Source organism: Oncorhynchus masou, chromosome 15, assembly GCF_036934945.1.
Source record: "Oncorhynchus masou masou isolate Uvic2021 chromosome 15, UVic_Omas_1.1, whole genome shotgun sequence".
Lineage (NCBI taxonomy): Eukaryota > Metazoa > Chordata > Actinopteri > Salmoniformes > Salmonidae > Oncorhynchus > Oncorhynchus masou.
Window position 1 is genome coordinate 45,185,623 of NC_088226.1, and position 19,353 is coordinate 45,204,975.

The window sequence follows — 19,353 nt, forward strand, 5'->3', positions numbered from 1 at the left end:
CAACCCTAACCCCACAATGAAGACCAAAAAGCAAATGTTTGTTTAATTAACTTCAACCATATAGCCATTTGGACTTTGTGGCTGTGGTAACTAGTGGAAGCCCCACCAGCAGGGATCGGCCACCCAGTTGACTACATTAAAATGGTGGAAGTCCTCGATGGCTCTGCCCATGCTAATACCGCCTTTTGGCCACTAGAGGCCTCTATCATTCTCTATGAGTTCAACTCAACGCGGCCAGCTAAAGCAAAACAAGAAGCAGGGAAATCCAGATGAACGGTGAACAGACAAGGTAAGAATGACCTTTTAACCGACAAAATCCACTTAATTTGGAAACGCGCCTGTCATAGGTTTATGTGTAGACACAGTTATATTGAAGAGGAGTAAACCCAGGCATTTTTTTCTTAGCTATGCAAGCTTGTTTCAAAAGGCCTGGTGACCCACATTCGTAATCTAGGCTAGAAATACCGGGGAGTGTGCAGTAGATCGCCGCATAGGTTTTTGATGTTTAAATATGCTCCTGGTTTTCGTATGTTTACCATTTTCATTAGTATTGTGGATGTATCTGTCGCATAATGTGTTATAACTACGTTGCTATATTTAGCCTGGTAGCTCGCATTGACCCCTGTTTTGGAGTGATGAAACACGCAGTTGGTTTCGAGTGCGCGTTTGCAATGACAGCACAGTTGCGTCTCTTTCACTGTTATTTCTAATGATGTTCCTTTTGGGGCTGAACCTATAATGTCAGTGGGTTGAACGCTACGGTTGTGTAGTGAACAGTAGCTGTGAATGTGAGTTAGATTTTTACACTGCAATCGGAAGCTTTCGCATGGATATGGGCTGAAACAAATCCAATTAACCCTCGACATTTTCACCCGGGATCTGAGGACGCAACGTAGCTGGGTGATCCAGTGAGAAATGCAGATAGGCTACACATCAATATTATGCAGAGGAAATCCGTATAACGGGAATATACACTTTGCATGTCATGAGCTAGCCCAAGACGTACTCTTAAGGAGCCTACCCAGTGGGCAAACCCTGGTTGAAAGACGTCATGTCTTATTCTGGTCGCAAACTGGTTGAAAAATGACGTTTTTTAACGTATTTTTCAGACCGCCATACCACTAGTTGGATATATTTGTGATCTCTATCTGACCAGCTGATCATAATTCTTACCACTATTTTATGTGCTATATTATGTAGCCTACTGGTCATAGTTAAGACCTCCTCATAACCTGGTAATGACTACCTGACTACAGCTTATTACTACACTCTTAGATAAAAGGGTTCCAAAACGGTTCTTCAGCTGTCTCTATAGAATAACCCTTTTTAGTTCTAGGGAGAAGCCTTTTTGGTTCCACATAGAACCCTTTTGGTTTCCATGTAGTACCCTCTGTGGAAAGGGTCGTACATAGAACCCAAAAGGGTTCTACAGTACCTGAAACCAAAAGGGTTCTACCAGGAGCCAAACAGGATTCTTCAATGGGTTCTCCTATGGGGAAAGCCAAATAACCCTTTTTGGTCATAGACAGCACCTCTTTTTTTCTAAGAGTTTACTGTAAAAAGTATTGCAGAGGACAAAGTTGGATATTAAAAACATTGTTCATTACATTTCTATTTGTTTCCATAGTCACCGATTGAAGTTAATCTGCAACATATTTTTTACATTTAAAATGTATCAAGCAATGGCAAAAACAAATCTACATCACAATTTTTCACACATCTGTGTACAGTAATTGTTTCATAATTCGACAACAGAAATGACATGCATAGAAATACTGTGAGTATATAAAGGCCCATTGTTTTATTTTATTCATGATTAATACGAGTGGTGTGATGGGGTAGATCCTCATCGAGGACCCCTGAGCACAGATGGTGATCTGGAGCGTAGTGGCCTTCTTGAAGAGTTGTGTGATGGCTCAGTGAAGAGAATCAGCTCATTACAACTTTATACATTTCAGATTTTATAAGAAAACTAGGAAAGGACATTCTTGAAGAAACTTTGTGGACTCAGCTGGCTAGAAGTATTTGCATGGTACTAGTTAAAGTATATTGTGGCAGTTATAGCTTCGAGATGTCTTTAAAAAAAGTGCAACTTGCTTGTATACATGCTTTGTTTCCTTCACCAACACGGCTCAGGGGCATATTTCAGGACTTTCCAGAGGGCCCGCAACACATCAATCTCCTGAGTTTTCTGGCTTTTCATGACACTTACTGTGAGCATAAAAAAACAGTGTTGGCATGCAGGACATGACATGACAGTAACGCACAGTAAAATATATTTTAACAGTCAGAATCTACTAAAAGTGGTAGCAAAGGCATGTTTGCACCTCGGTCCCGACATATTGAAGTCGGACATAAATGAATTGGTCATGAATCTGAAACATTTTGAAGGGAGAGGATATAAAAATGAGACAGTAGTTGGATAATGAAAATGTTTAACTCCTCTCTAAATGGTCAAGTGTTGCTTTATCTTAATACAGGTAATAATACGCTTTCTATAAACACACCGCTGCCTAATCCTGAGGACATTGTCCCGGACCGTGGTTCCCCAATTCAGGATAGCTTGGCAGTCTTAAAAAAAGATAGTTAAATGTAAGTATGTGTAAAGACAATAAAATATTATATTGTTCAAAAGGGATGTCTGTCATATCATTAATGCAACAAATAGTGTTAGAAATGGGTGTAATTGGCAAATCTCGTCCTCTTCTCTGCAACTGCACACTTGTTTGAGTGAGCGACAGAGAGAAATTGGAGAAACTGTACATGACTCACCAACAATGTTACCTAAAAAAAAAAATCAGGCGCTGAGCAAATTTCAGGTCTGCTGAGTGCAAACTTGAATGAACTTCCAGCGTGCTTTTGCTGTGAACACTGAGGCTGTACCCATTTTAATTTACAGTTTTAACAATGGCCAGATAGGCTACAGTGGCTATTTGATCACAATGTAGGCCTAACAGAGTGGTCTATCATCAAAAACAATAAAGAAAATGCATCCCATAACATTTTAACATTTTAACATTCAGCCTACAGTAGCAGCCAATGTGTGGTGTTCTAAATTATGAGACTTTTGGAAAAAAAACATGCAGGGCTAGACATTAACCTGTTTATCCACTTGTCCTTCAGACAAGGAGGTAACTGAAAATGTTGTTGTTTGATGCAAGAAAACAATTTACGAAATAAAATGCATTATTATTCCCATACCATTATTACAAAGAATCAGACAAATTATGCTACCCTCTGCCTATTGGCTACTTAGCTTATTCAAGCCTGTCTCAAAATACAACACTGCCCCTTTAAGACAAAAAAAGCTCTTTACCTGACCTGCCTTTCAAAGATGTCTAGAAATGCACACATTTTGAGATCTTGTAGGAAGCAATCACTCCCCCATTGCTGACTACAAATTATGAACAAAATGTGGACACATGGCTACATGCAGCTCATGCTTTGATCTCAAAACAAGATAATCTACTCAGACCACAGCTGTCAACACAGTTCAGATAAAAGTAAACACCACAGATCCATATGGCAATTTTCTATTTGCATATAGGTCTACTGCAGCTCTGATTGGTTATGCCGCACTGGTCTGTGTATAGTACAGGCTGAGTCCTGCCCAATAGAATCCTGCTCCGATGCGTTCTGCCTACAACAACATCTCTTAAATAGTTTGTTTTGTTTTAGCATGTTGCATTGAAAGTTGCTAATATTGCTTTGATTCGATTACAATAGCCACAGTAACAGAAAACGTTGATGGTGTTAATTAACAGGGAAAACTCTAGGAATTTGAGTGAAGTTCAATCTCGTGCTTCTCTCTGTTGGCTGATATTTCTTCTGCGCTCCCGACAGTCTCCGGGCAACTGTTTAGAGAGAACATTGCTCACCAAGGGAGGTGTCTGTTAAATCAGGGCACAAGGGTTTTGCACCTAGGGGTAAAAAAGGCAAGTTAAAATTGGATTTGATTTGCTTTACAATGTTATATTATTAGAAGCGGTGCTATTTAGATTGGATCTACTTACACTACACTCTTCGGAAAATAAAGGGTTCCAAAACGTTTCTTCAGCAATCTGGCAGTCAGGCAGACAGATGGAGAGGCATAGACAGCCAAGCATAGGCTATTTATGTTTCTTAGTCTGCAGGCTGGATAACTTCTGTACTCATTCCCTTTATTTCTTCCTCCATCCTTCCATCCAAGCTAGAAGATTCCTGCAAAAACAGAGAATAAAGAATTGACAAAGGCAGTTGATCGGTGTAACATTAGAATGCGTGTTGATGGGGAGCAGGTATTGGCAAAATGTATGTTATTCTCAAATATAAAATATCCAAAAATACAAGAATCTCTAATGAATCAAGAAAATCTTCACATCCATATTGGGGGTAGAAGTTTCAAGAATTATCCTAGTTTACGTTCTTACGCAACACAAACAATCAATGTTCTGTGTATTCATGTACTCTCTTTTCTCTCTCTCTCACACACACACACACACACACACACACACACACACACACACACACACACACACACACACACACACACACACAATGACACTTTTTTTTAATAAGTTATTGTGATCATAATCATCTCTCCTTCCTCTCACACAGATACACACATAGTTAGCATGACAATGTTGACATGACAATGTTTTTTCTAAACTTATTGTGATCATCACTCACTCACTAGCACACCAGTGGCTGTCGGTGCCATTAAAGATGAGGGAGGACGATTTTTACTTTTCATCAGCATGGCCTTATTTCTATTACAGCATATTGGATGACTGTCATTGATATTCCATTCACCCAGTTAAATGTAACAGCGTTAGGTTTAGGCTACTACATGATTCTCTAATTTTCCCTGTACCCGTCATGAGGTTGCTACAACCTAGCCTACGAATGAAAGTTTACAACGTGGGTGCACACAGGACGAGAGAAAAATTTGAGGTGACAGACAGTGGACTTCAATGTACAACACATCAGTATGTGTTCTGTATGTGACCAGGCGAAAAAACCTTTCCAAGCCAAACCCTATCGTAACCACTACACACAGCCTACATCGTTGTCACCATATTAGCTAAAGTAACATCATAGTCAACATAGCTAATAGAACTAACACATTAGTAAACCCGCTACAATCATGCAGTAAAGTTAGTGTGCAATCAGTAAGTAGTTTAGCACTTACACTGTCGGGCCCCGGTGGCAATAAATTGTGTTGTGTTGGATAGTCATAGCCAGCTAGCTAACACATCACCCTCTGTTTGATCAGGGTGTTTGAGTAGGCTAAACTAGATATCAGCTTTTCTGAAAAGAAATCTGCTTGCTTCTTAATTTTGGAAGAAATGAATTTGTTCAAATCTGTTCAACTATTGTCTTTCTCTCTGGCTCAAGTACTCACCACATTTTATGCATTGCAGTGCTAGCTAGCCGTAGCTTATGCTTTGAGTGCTAGATTCATTCTCTGATTCTTTGATTGGGTGGGCAACATGTCAGTTCATGCTGCATGTGTTTTGATAGGTTGGAGGACGTCCTCAGGAACTTGTCATAATTACTGTGTAAGTATATGGAAGGGGGTGAGAATGTATTGAAGCCAATGTACCCAGAGGAGGACGGAAGCTAGCTGTCCTCCGGCTACACTGGCGCTACCATACAGAGTGCTGTTGAGGCTTTTGTAGACCGTCAACAGTGTGTTTTAATCAATTATTTGGTGATGTGAATATATTTTTATCTAAAAGTAATAACTTTAAATGTTTAACAATTTTAATTTTTATGAAACTCACTGAGGATGGTCCTCCCCTTCCTCCTCTGAGGAGCCTCCACTGACACACACACATTTACTATCATTAAAAGAAATCGAAGTGTAGCAAGCTAGCTAACTATAGTAGCTAGCTCAAATCATTCCTTGATGTTCTTCTCCCCGACACACTGCTGCTTTACTTGCAAAAGTGTAACAAGAATGCAGGAGAACAGGGGACTACCACTTAGCAATCAAATATTTTTTATACGTTTCTTGTGTAAATTTCGAGAACCTGTTGTGGTTTTCCAGCTGTGTTGTTGTGTAGCTTACCGGGCGCCCTGGCCCAACTGCCATATGGAATGTTGACGGCCGCTCTCAAGCAGGCTGCCTGAGCGCAGAGATCTTTTGCTGCGCGTGAGACACAGATTCCAATTCAAGTTTTAGCTTCGTTATCTTTAAGGTTTTATGGCAGACTACACCTATAGGGTTAGTGAAAAATAATTATTTAATTGCTTTAGCTGGAACTGATATGTATACCTCCTTATTTAGCTACTGAAATTAAAGTCCAATTACTGTATGCATTATGTTAATTTATTAAAAGCTTTAAGGAGAAATATAATTGTCATATTTTCAGGGTCAAATTCAGGTGCAATAAATGCGATTAAAAATGTAGTTTTTTAAATCCTGGTGGATTGTAGTAGGCTATTGAAATAAATGACATAGGCAGGCCTATGTGATATTTGTTAAATTCTGAAAACAAATTTAGTTAGTCATAATAGAACATCAAAACAGCATTTAGCGGAACAGAAGAAAATGTGCAGCACAATAAACAGTGCAATAAGCTAACACAAGACACAATATTACTATTAGAAGCCAACACACACAGCAAGAAATCCAGATATCATTAATAAAACAACCATTATTTCATTGTACTGCAGTTTTGTAAGGGTATCCTGTGTTGTTGTGAATGCTTATCTTACATGCTGGTAGCCTGGAACAAATGTTATGGAAGTGAATGTGCACTTTTCAGTTGGGTGGACTGCAAGTACAAAAAACACTGCCATAGCCTGTAGTAAACCAAAAGCATTTATAGCATAGGAGATTCCCTAAATTGGGGACCATCTCTGATAGCTATATGACCACAGAGACTGTGACAAATGAGTTTTTAATGACCAAGCAAATTAGATGACTTGGAGGTGAAATACACTGAACAAAAATATAAAACACAACATGTAAAGTGTTGGTCCCATGTTTCATGAGCTGAAATAAAAGATCCCAGAAATGTTTAATATGCACAAAAAGCTTATTTCTCTCAAATTTTGTGCACAAATTTCTTTACATCCCTGTTAGTGAGCACTTCTCCTTTGCCAATGTAATCTATCCACCTGACAGGTGTGACATATCAAGAAGCTGATTAAATAGCATGATCATTGCACAGGTGCACATTGTGTTAGGGACAGAAAAAGGCCACTCCTAAAATGTGCAGTTCTGTGACACAATACAATGCCACAGATGTGTCAAGTTTTGAGGGCGCATGCAATTGGCATGCTGACTGCAGGGATGTCCATCAGCTCTGTTGCCAGAGAATTTAATGTTAATTTCTCTACCATAAGCCGCCTCCGTTGTTTTATAGAATTTGGTAGTACATCCAACCGGCCTCATAACCGCAGACCACGCAAGCCCAGGACCTCCACATCCGACTTCTTCACCTGTGGGATCGTCTGAGACCAGCCACCCGGGCCAACTGATAAAAATGTGTTTGCACAGAATTTCTGCCCAAACTGTCAGAAATGGTCTCAGGGAAGCTCATGTGCATACTCGTCATCCTCACCAGGGTCATAACTTGACTGCAGTTTGGCGTCGTAACCTACTTCAGTGGGCAAATGCTTACCGTTGATGGCCACTGGCATGCTAGAGAAGTGTGCTCTTCACGGATGAATCCCGGTTTCAACTGTACCGGGCAGATGGCAGACAGTATGTATCGTGTGGGTGAGTGGTTTGCTGATGTCAACATTGTGAACAGAGTGCCCCGTGGTGGTGGGGTTATGGTATGGGCAGGTATAAGCTATTGACAACGAACACAATTAAAGTTAGTAAATAAAGTTAGCTTTTCGGTAAAAATACTAAGCTAATTGACCACATCACTAAAGCCCATTTATGCCTTAATGTTGATAAGGTAATGGTTCTGACTTTTTCCCTATTTGAACTTTTTAGCCATTTTGGTAATGAGAAGGCCAAGTGAGGTAAAGGGGGTGTTTGAGAATAAGAACCTCTTCTAAAGTCAGAAAAAAAATATATTTTTATTTTCTATTTCACCTTTTATTTAACCAGGTAGGCTAGTTGAGAACCAGTTGTCATTTACAACTGCGACCTGGCCAAGATAAAGCAAAGCAGTGCGACACAAACAACAACACAGAGTTACACATGGAATAAACAAGCGTACAGTCAACACAATAGAAATAAAAGAAAGTCTATATACAGTGTGTGCAAATTGCGTGAGGAGGTAAGGAAATAAATAGGCCATAGTAGCGGAGTAATTACAATTTAGAAAATTAACACTGTAGTGATAGATGTGCAGATCATGATGTGCAAGTAGAAATACTGGTATGCAAAAGAGCAGAAAGTAAATAAAAACAATATGGGGATGAGGAAGGTAGGTTTGGTGGGCTATTTGCAGACGGGCTATGTACAGCTGCAGCTGCTCAGATAGCTTATGTTTAAAGTTACTGAGTGAAATATAAGTCTCCAGCTTCAGCGATTTTTGCAATTCGTTCCAGTCATTTGCAGCAGAGAACTGGAAGGAAAGGCGGTCAAAGGAGGTGTTGGCTTTGGGGATGTGAGAGATTGAGATATACCAGTGAGATATACCTGCTGGAGCGCGTGCTACGGGTGAGTGTTGTTATCGTGACCAGTGAGCTGAGATAAGGCGGAGCTTTACCTAGCATAGACTTATAGATGACCTGGAGCCAGTGGGTCTGGCGATGAATATGTAGCGAGGGCCAGCCGACTAGAGCATACAGGTCGCAGCGGTGGGTGGTATAAGGGGCTTTGGTAACAAAATGGATGGCACTGTGATAGACTGCATTCAGTTTGCTGAGTAGAGTATTGGAAGCTATTTTGTAAATGACATCGCCGAAGTCGAGGATCGGTAGGATAGTCAGTTTTACGTTTTACGGTATGTTTGGTGGTGTGAGTGAAGGAGGCTTTGTTGCGAAATATGAAACCGATTCTAGATTTAATTTTGGATTGGAGATGTTTGATATGAGTCTGGAAGGAGAGCTTAGTCTAGCAAGACACCTAGGTATTTCCAGAGGTGGATCAGGGAATCACCAGTAGCACGAGCAACATCGTTGATATGTACAGAGAAAAGAGTCGGCCCGAGAATTGAACCCTGTGGTACCCCCATTGAGACTGCCAGAGGTCCGGACAACAGGCCCTCCGATTTGACACACTGAACTCTCTCTGAGAAGTAGTTGGTGAACCAGCGAATTTAAGCGAATACTTAACTTATGCTCATCTAAAGACTACTCCTCTAGATGATGCATCAAGAAATGTTGAGTAGAACTTTAGTTTTTACTTGAAAAAGTGTTACAGTAATGAGACATGTTCACAGACTGTTTTTACGTAATAAATACTGAATGATAGTTTGTCAACTATTATTTGAAAAAAATATGATTTATAGACTAACTACAGCAACTTATTTAGTCTTTTATTCAAATTATTTTTTTCATAAAGTAAAAATGTATAGAATGACCCGATAATTTAATCCGGATACATTTCGGTAATGAGTATTTGGGGTGAAAATGTAAGAAATTCTGGCAAAAATATAAAATGTATTTAAAGATGAACTATGCAGAAATCACACTGCCAATTACTGGTTGCTAAAATTCTAAGTTTGCCTAATTTCTCTTTTTATGTGACAAAACAAGCAAGTATAGTGTAGAGAATCATTGTACCATCTAAACTGCTGTGAAACATATTTTCCATACCCAAAAATATTGTATTTTCAGCTGTTTTGAAGCTGGTGTACACAACCGAAAGTAAAAGACACAAAGCGAAACATAGAAACAGTGCACATAGAACATATCTACTGCTTCTTAGACTTGCTTTCAATGAGAATGACAGATCTATAACACACATTTCTATGTGAATTTGGTCAGGTCACTAAAAGTTACATATTGCACTTTGCCAAAAACTAGACATCTTAGTCTGCAGAATGATAGTTGATTTTTGCAAATGCATCATAGGTTTTGTAACTCTATTTGCTACAGACATGTTTAAAACTGGTTTCATGAGAATCACCTGTATATGGATACAATGTATCCAAATGGCATAAATCTAATAGCTCTAGTTGAATATAGCAGTGGCTATCTGACCATGTTCATTGTATTAATTTACTGCCTTAATGTAGGCTACACAATTTGATTTATTTATGCACGGAATGCCTGCCTAATGCAGTTTGGTGCACTGGTTCCTGTGATGCTCAGTAGGGTTGTGTTTTTGGCAGCCTTGAAACCATACCAATATGTGTCTTTGTCAGCTGTTGAAGCAGTACCGATCTGTTGTTGCTAAGTTGCCCTCTGAATTCTACCGATCTGCACTGACAGACGCAGCGTGTAACCAATGTTGAAACATACATTTGTCCATGGAAATGGAATAACAAGTTGTTCAGTGGATCTATGGTTGAACAAGTTGTTCAGGGCAGGCCATGGTAAGTCATTCTCATCCACCCTGAACTGCATCTGTTTTGCCATGCATCTTGTGATAGCTATAGTGGTGTCTGCATGCCTTGTCTGTGTCCTCATTGTTATTGTTTGTCTTTAGGAGTATTTGTGGGGAAGTTGTCCTTGAGCACTGCTCACAGTATGCACAGCAGCCTGTTGTCTGAGTTCTAGAAAATGTCCAGTGACTTTTGGTTTGACCGTGACCAAGTTAGGATGCGTGTCAGTCCCTCCCCAAATAGTACACAGTTTATTCCTTAGCCTAAACCTGGTATTCGTTCAACCTGTACAGTGAGGAAATATGTATATGAGGAGATGTGTATTTTGACACCTAAGCCCCTTTTTCATTGGCATTTGAATTAAGCCCAAATTTGAGCTGGCTTGAATGTAATTCTCAAATTAGAGCTGGGTCGGAGGAAACCCTGGCCAGTGCAGCCCAGTTTCACAACTGATGCTAGCCCGATTAAGATTCAGGCCAGTGACGTTGTTCTCAAGTTGGCAAACACAGTTGCTAAGCAACCAGTTGTCAGCTTCTTCAATCAATCAACAGATAAATGTATACTGTTGCGGCAAAGAACTAAAAAGTCGGTTCCTTGGTCCTTTGAGGAGGTCCAGACCCTTCTGTCAATCTGGGCAGACACTTTAGTACAACATTTATACAGTTGAAGTCGGAGGTCTAGATACACCTTAGCCAAATACATTTAAACTCAGTTTTTAACTATTCCTGACATTTAATCCTCGTAAAAATTCCCAGTCTTAGGTCAGTTAGGATCACCACTTTAAATTAAGAATGTGAAATGTCAGAATAATAGTAGAGTGATTCATTTCAGCTTTTATTTTTCATCACATTCTCAGTAGGTCAGAAGTTTACATACACTCAATTAGTGTTTGGTACCATTGCCTTTAAATTGTTTAACTTGGGTCAAACAGTTCCACACGCTTCCCACAATAAGTTGGGTGAATTTTAGCCCATTTGTTTCATCAGACCAGAGGACATTTCTCCAAAAAGTACTATATTTGTCCCCATGTGCAGTTGCAAACCGTAGTCTGGCTTTTTTTATGGCGGTTTTGGAGCAGTGGCTTCCTCCTTGCTGAGTGGCCTTTCAGGTTATGTCGATGTAGGACTCGTTTTACTGTGGATATAGATACTCTTTTACCTGTTTCCTCCAGCATCTTCACAAGGTTGATTTGCACTTTTTGCACCAAAGCACGCTCATCTCTAGGAGAGCGGTATGACGGCTGCGTGGTCCCATGGTGTTTATACTTGCGTACTATTGTTTGCACAGATGAACGTGGTACCTTCAGGCATTTGGAAATTGCTCCCAAGGATGAACCAGACCTGTGGAGGTCTACAATTTGTTGTCTGAGGTCTTGACTGATTGCATTTGATTTTCCCATGATGTTAAGCAAAGAGGCACTGAGTTTGAAGGTAGGCCTTGAAATACATCCACAGGTACACCTCCAATTGACTCAAATGATGTCAATTAGCCTATCAGAAGCTTCTAAAGCCATGACATTTTCTGGAATTTTCCAAGTTGTTTAAAGGCACAGTCAACTTAGTGTTTGTAAACTTCTGACCCACTGGAATTGTGATACAGTGAATTATAAGTGAAATAATCTGTCTGTAAACAATTGTTGGAAAAATGTCTTGTGTCATGCACAAAGTAGATGTCCTAACCAACTTGCCAAAACTATAGTTTGTTAACAAGAAACTTGTGGAGTGGTTGAAAAACTTCCGACTTCAACTGTAGCTTCTCTGTTCTGCAGGTGCATTGAAAATCTGTCCAGCTTTATATTTTCCGTGTCGTTCAGCCACCACTTGGTGAAACATAAGATATGATTGTTTGTTGTCAAGTAAAACGGGTGGCAGTGGGAGTTTACTCACTCGCCTACGGATTGTCAAAAGGCAGCCTGATCTGCGTCCTCTTTTCCTCGTCTTTTCTTCACGCAAATGGCGGGGATCTGGGCCTTTTCCCTGGAGAGCAGTATATCTTTCTCGTTAGACTCGTTAAATTAAAAATCATCTTCCAGTTGGTGTTGAGTAATCCCAATTCTGATGTCCAGAAGTCATTTTCAGTCATAAGAGACAGTAGCTGCAACATTATGTACAGAATAAGTCAAAAAATAAGTTACAAACAATGCAAAAAATCAAACATAATAGCACAATTGGTATTTTATTAGGATCTTCATTAGCTGTTGCAAAAGCAGCAGCTACTCTTCCTGGGGTCCACACAAAACATGAAACATAATACAGAATGACATAATACAGAACATCAATAGATAAGAACAGCTCAAGGACAGAACTACATACATTTTCAAAAAGGCACACATAGCCTACATACAAATACATACACACAAACTATCTTGGTCAAATAGGGGAGCGATGTTGTGCTGTGAGGTGTTGCTTTATCTGTTTTTTTGAGCCCATGCTTGACGTTTATTTGAGCAATATGAGATGGAAGGAAGTTCCATGTAATAAGGGCTCTATATAATACTGTACGTTTTCTTGAATTTACTCTGGATTTGGGGACTATGAAAAGACCCCTGGTGGCATGTCTGGTGGGATAAGTGTGTGTGTCAGAGCTGTGTGTAAGTTGACTATGCAAACAATTTGTGATTTTCAACACATTAATGTTTCTTATAAAAAGAAGAAGTGATGCAGTCAGTCTCTCCTCAACTCTTAGAGGGCCTCCCGGGTGGCGCAGTGGCTAAGGGTGCTGTACTGCAGCGCCAGCTGTGCCACCAGAGACTCTGGGATCGCGCCCAGGCTCTGTCGGCCGTGACCGGGAGGTCCGTGGGGCGACGCACAATTGGCCTACGTCGTCCGTGTTAGGCCGGTAGGGAAATCCTTGTCTCAAAAAAGCAGAGCATCTCTTTATTACGGCCAGACCTCTCCCCATCTTTGCAACCATTGAATCAATATGTCTTGACCATGACAGTACTATCTAAGGTAACGCCAAGTATTTTAGTCCCCTCAACCTGTTCAACAGCCACACCATTCATTACCAGATTCAGCTGAGGTCTAGCACTTAAGGAATGATTTGTACCAAATACAATGCTCTTAGTTTTAGAAATGTTCAGAACCAGTTTATTACTGGCCACCCATTCCAAAACAGACTGCAACTCTTTGTTAAGGTTTTCAGTGACTTCATTGGCTGTGGTTGCTGATGCATATATGGTTGAATCATACATGGACACACATTGGTTGCGGGCATGTAAAGTGTCAGCCATCCTCTTCGGCGCCATCTTAACATCTGGTGTATCTCCACTCCAGTGGTGATGGAGAAGGTCAGCCTGGGCCTGTCTTTGTGCAAAGAGTATTGAAACTTCTTTTGTCAGATAGTAGCCTAATTGAGACAATATCCTCCCATTTAAAAGTGCTAGACGGGATTTGTTTTAGAATTTTCATTTGAGAAAATGTCCATAATATATTCGTAGTTATTGCAATGATAGTGTTTCACAGTATTACTTCCCGCTGTGATATTCGCCTGTTGATTTCTCCTACCAGTGCGGCATCTGTAATCAAAAGGGGAAAGCTTTTTTTTTTTTACTTTGTGGCTGTGTTATCTAGTGGTAATTGGATTAAGTGGCCATGAAGAAATCGGTCTGTCATTTCCTGGCTTCTAAAATTGTACACTGTTCGCTCAATTTCAGTTTATGTGAGAAAACAAGCACTGAATTCTGTAGGGAATCATTGTACCATCAAAATTGCTCTGAAATATATTTTCAATCACAAAAAATATAGTTTTGACAGCTGTTTGAAGCTGGTGGACCAAAACCGAAAGTAAAAGGCTCAAGCCAGTCTCCACCTAACACGGAAATTAGATGCGGGGGAGATTTGTTTTGAATGCAGCCTAGCGCTGTTGCAATGAACCTAGAAATTCTAGGTGTAGCACCTTTAATCCCCTTCAAGTCACTTGCCTTGTCTGTCTGTCTGTCTGTCTGTCTGTGCCAGCCAGCCAGCCAGCCAGCCAGAGTTGGGCTCAATTCGTATTGACGACAGTCAATTCAGGAAGTAAACTAAAATTACAATTTAATGACTTTTCAATAAACTGAAAAGTAAATTGAAATCAATTTGAAATGAGCCCAACCCTTCTCTCTCTCTTTCTTTCTCTATTGCTCTCTCTCGCCAGGTTCAAGACATGACACACACCTAGGATTAGTTTCATGTGGATCCAGGAGCAGATGGAAGCTTGTGTTTACATCTGTGGTACCGAACTCCCCATCCCAGCTGACTGACACAGTGCCAAGCCTTGGTTGTAAATGAGTTTAGGAGGTGTGGTTGTGTGTGTCTGTGTTTTCTGACTGGTGTGTCACTGCTTTGGAAGCTTCAGTATGTGATTAATCTCTAATCAGAACGTCTGGGAGTAGCAGAGCTGATGGCTAGAGCAGAACCTCACACGGCACCGCCTTGTCCTCTGGAAACTCATAGTTCACCACAGCCAACCCCAATGAAACCTAAAGCAAGACCCTAACTCCTTCTCTAGCTTATTCTCAACATGATTTCAGCACTCTTATTTCCATGGCTGACTGATCATGGCTCATTCTTGTCCCTTTACAGCAGATATGGTGGTCAATATGTTTGGTACATCGAAACCTATTATCGAATCGCTATACATATAGAATCGTGAGAATCGCAATGCATATCCTATCGGAGCCTAAGTATCGTGATAATATTGTATTGTGAGGTCACTGGCAATTCCCAGCCCTGCCTGCTAAAGACTGCACTCTGGCACAATATATTGTGATTGTTTTTTCTGCTGGTCACAAGGAAATTTGAAAAGCTTCAGGTGGGTCACTGCACAAGAATGTTAGGTAACGACTGTTTCATATTCCTACCATATAGACTCGCCCAGACCACAGGGCAATCTTGATCAAATATATGTGTGGTTCTCAGTGGCCTTTGTTATTTTTATTTTCCAGGTTGACATTTTGAACAAAACTGCTGTGCTGAGAACATGGGCTGCAGAGGGTTGGTTGCCTTACTGGACATCGCTTAATAAAGTGTAAGAGGTAAGGAGACGAAGAAAAAGGCTGCATGGCATTTGAGGAATGTACTGCACAGTCTATGCAACGACTCCATTTAGACTGGCACCATTGGTGTGACGGGTCTATTAAGTTAATGTGGTCTAAAGCATTTTTGAATACACGCAGTGACAAATTTAGGCTATTTGTGCATGTAATGTATATTTGATGATTTAGCTGTGATGTGTCACCTTTTGGGGTCTGAATTTTAAATTTGGGTTTCTCAAAGTGGGTATTTGGGTTTGCCCAAGTAGAGTAAAGTCATTGTTAAAATTTGTCCAGGTAATAGGTCAAAATGGTGATAGGTAAGGGTTTTGGAATATTATAGCCTGACTATCTTGAGATAAATGGTTGGTTCTGTTGACGTTTGCGCTGTAACGGTCGTGGAGTTTTTGATGACCGCAGTCTCCGTAATAACAGTTCGAATAGCAAAGAAAAACGTTCAGCCTCTATGGAGGCTCTAGTCTAGAGTGTCTGGGTAAATTGTGTTTGAGTGCATTTATAAACTCTCGAAATGGTTAAATGAGTGAGAAATAAATGGCATTGTTGCAATAGTTGGTGAGTGGTCAACATACTCATACGATATTATCACGATACTTGGGTGCCGATACAAAATGTATTGCAATTCTCATGAATCTACAGTGAGTATACCAAACATTATGAACACCCCCCCCCCTCTTTTTTGCCTCAATTTGTTGGGGCATGGACTCTACACAATGTTCGAAAGCTTTCCACAGGGATGCTGGTCCATGTTGACTCCAATGATTCCCACAGTTGTGTTAAGTTGGTTGGATGTTCTTTGTGTGGTGGACCATTCTTGATACACACAGGAAGCTGAAAAACCCAGCAGCGTTGCAGTTCTTGACACTCAAACCGGTGCACCTGGCACCTACTACCAAAGGCACTTAAATACTTTGTCTTACCCATTTACCCTCTGAATTGCACACATACACAATCCATGTCTCAACACTTAAAAATCCTTCAACCTATCACCTCCCTTTCATCTACATTGATTGAAGTGAATTTACAGGTTAACAGGTGACATCAGTAGCTTTCACCTGGGTTCATCTGGCCAGTCTGTCAAGGAAAGAGCAGGTGTTCCTAATGTTTTGTACACTCAGTGTATACTATCATAAATTGGCATGCTTAATTATTTTACCATATGTGTGCAGTTTACAAGGGGCTTGTTTAAAAAATGCAAGTATTATGATTACTATTACTAAGTATGTGTATATAGTAAATGGTATGTTTTAGGTTTTCAATATATCAAAATGTGTTTCTGGTTATTGATTTGGACACTTTAAAACTGTTTTTTGACTTTGGGCAATTCATCAAAATGTTTTGTCAGCAGAAAGCAGCGACAGCCTAATTTTCAATTTACGTTTTTTGTAATATAAATGTAACTTCATTAACAAAATGAATTTCCAATGGCATTGTACTTAATCTGGTAAAAACTGCTGAATGAGTTAAAAAACATGAGGTGATTTATTATTTGATCAAATCACCAAAACGGGTTTGCCCTGACTATTAAGTAGTGATGGGGGAAAACATTGATACAGTTACACTACCGTTCAAAAGTTTAGGGTCACTTAGAAATGTCCTTGTTTTTGAAAGAAAAGCACATTTTTTTGTCCATTTAAAATAACATCAAATTGATCAGAAATACAGTGTAGACATTGTTAATGTTGTAAATGACTATTGTAGCTGGAAACGGCTGATTTTTCTATGGAATATCTACATAGGCATACAGAGGCCCATTATCATTTTGAGCCTGTAATCAAACCCACAAATGCTGGTGCTCCACATACTCAACTAGTCTAAAGAAGGCCAGTTTTATTGCTCCTTTAAACAGCACAACAGTTTTGATCTGTGCTAACATAATTGCAGAAGGGTTTTCTAATGATCAATTAGCCTTTTAAAATGATAAACTTGGATTAGGTAACACAATGTGCCAGTGGAACACAGGTGTGATCGTTGCTGATAATGGGCCTCTAGACGCCTATGTAGATATTCCATTAAAAATCAGCCGTTTCCAGCTACAATAGTCATTTACAACATTAACAGTGGCTACACTGTATTTGTGATCTATTTGATGATATTTTAATACACAAAAAGGTGATTTTCTTTGAAAAACAAGAACATTTTTAAGTGACCCCAAACTTTTGAACGGTAGTGTAAGCCTACGCTCATGATGCATATCGTGGTAGGCGGTGGTAGCGGGCACTGTGGGCAGTTGGCATGGCGTCTTTAATATCTTCCTCTCCTGTGTTGGCCTGGCAGTGCTCATCTCTCTGTCTCTGTCTCTCTCTCGCTCTCTCTGTCTGAACTGGCCACTGTGGGAGAATGGGCAAGTGGCGGGGATCCTGGCAACCTCTCCGTCCTCCTGCTGCCATTGGAAACCGCTGCCCTACTCTGACATTCCTGTCTGTGGAGTGTGGGATTCAAACGCAAACAAAGACCCCTTTTGTGCTGTTGGGGCTGCGGATGCATGTGCTTGGGTGGAACACAACTGGTTGCCCAGCTCTGGGGGCTTCAGCAGCCCAGTGGTGGGGAGACGAGCTGGGGTGGGCAGGGAACTGGGCAGCAGCATGGATAGAGAAACAGTAGCTCAAGGTCTAAGCTTTAGCCCAGACACAGTACGGATCACTGACTGTCAGAAGAATCATCAAGCCTGCTGTTTTTGTTTGTCAGTAACTCCACTGTATTCTCCTTCTTCTTGGAATTGTCAGCCTACTAATTAGAAGCCATTAACCACAGTGTGCGCTGGTAGCAGGCACACTCTCTTATTGTCTGATTTAACAGGGAGAGGTGTAACCTTTGTGTCTGAGAGCGGGAGAGAGAGAGGGTGTATATGCAAAGTGTGGGTAAATTTATATTTGGTTCGTTTCCCGGCAATGAAAGTGTTGATGCTCGTTGGGGGTTTCCGACTGCATTAGATTAATGAGGGATTCTCTGCCACTTAGAGCAGAAACTCTCCTCCTCCAGCTCCTTGTCTGAACGGCTGAATATCTTAAATGTCGGCCTGTTTCTATGGCGGAGACATTTCCCCATCCCCACCTTCAGTTCCCTAAAAGCAGTACTGCTGCTTTTCATATGGTGACTCTCTGGCTGTTCTACCCCCTTACTAATCGATGGTCCACAAATTCTTTTGAGTTTCCGATGTCAGAATATGTTGGGATGGTACACACAGGCTTGGACTGAGCTTAGAAAGGACCTATTCTGTATGCCAAGGTCCATACGATCCAGATCTGATTTTTTTGTGTTTAATATAGGTACATTTTACATACCTCCAGTAAGACCCTATGATCCGTGAACCGTACATGATATAGACAACATCTTGGTGTCATTATACTCCTTAGGCTATAGTGTGCTCTCATATCTGTCTAGATTCCCATTAATTTATTCAACATTAAAAATATTTATCTCACAAGTATCCTTTTTGATTTAGCTTATTTTTAGACATTGTCTGGAACCATATTCTCTTCAAACACGTCACATTTCAAGAGTATGCACTCTGGTACTTGAAAATATGACAATTTTCTGGATAGAAATTTACATTATAGTTCATTAACCAAGCAAAGCCCTCTTTTTAAGGGTTGCACATTCAGCAAATCACCAACAGAGTTCCCTTCAAATCCATTTTCCCATTCACTGTGGTGGTGGTGCTCATAAAATGGATCACAATTAGCAGAGAGGCCACTTTGTAAATCTTATGTACTTATAGAGTAGATATTGTTCCAAACAATACGTCTTAAAAAGGGAACTTTTGAGATTGATTCATATTAATATTTTCAATGTTAAATGAATTAATTCATGTGAATGTGTATTTCAGAAGGTCCATATGTTAGAGCACACTAGTCGCTCTGGATAAGAGCGTCTGCTAAA

At 40.3% G+C, this 19,353-nt stretch overlaps 1 protein-coding gene across 3 annotated transcripts in view; it reads left to right on the top strand.

The window, feature by feature from the left end:
• Positions 1 to 213: 213 nt before the first annotated feature.
• Positions 214 to 19,353, top strand: part of clocka (clock circadian regulator a) — a 63,030-nt gene continuing 43,890 nt past the window's right edge. Inside the window, exons 1-2 of one of the 3 annotated variants that reach the window (XM_064989390.1) lie at positions 214 to 289; positions 15,367 to 15,456. The gene's annotated coding sequence lies outside the window, so the exon portion shown is untranslated. Of the gene's footprint in view, positions 290 to 10,333; positions 10,434 to 15,366; positions 15,457 to 19,353 lie in introns of those variants that run through there. The other 2 variants (XM_064989391.1, XM_064989392.1) reach the window with 2 other exon arrangements.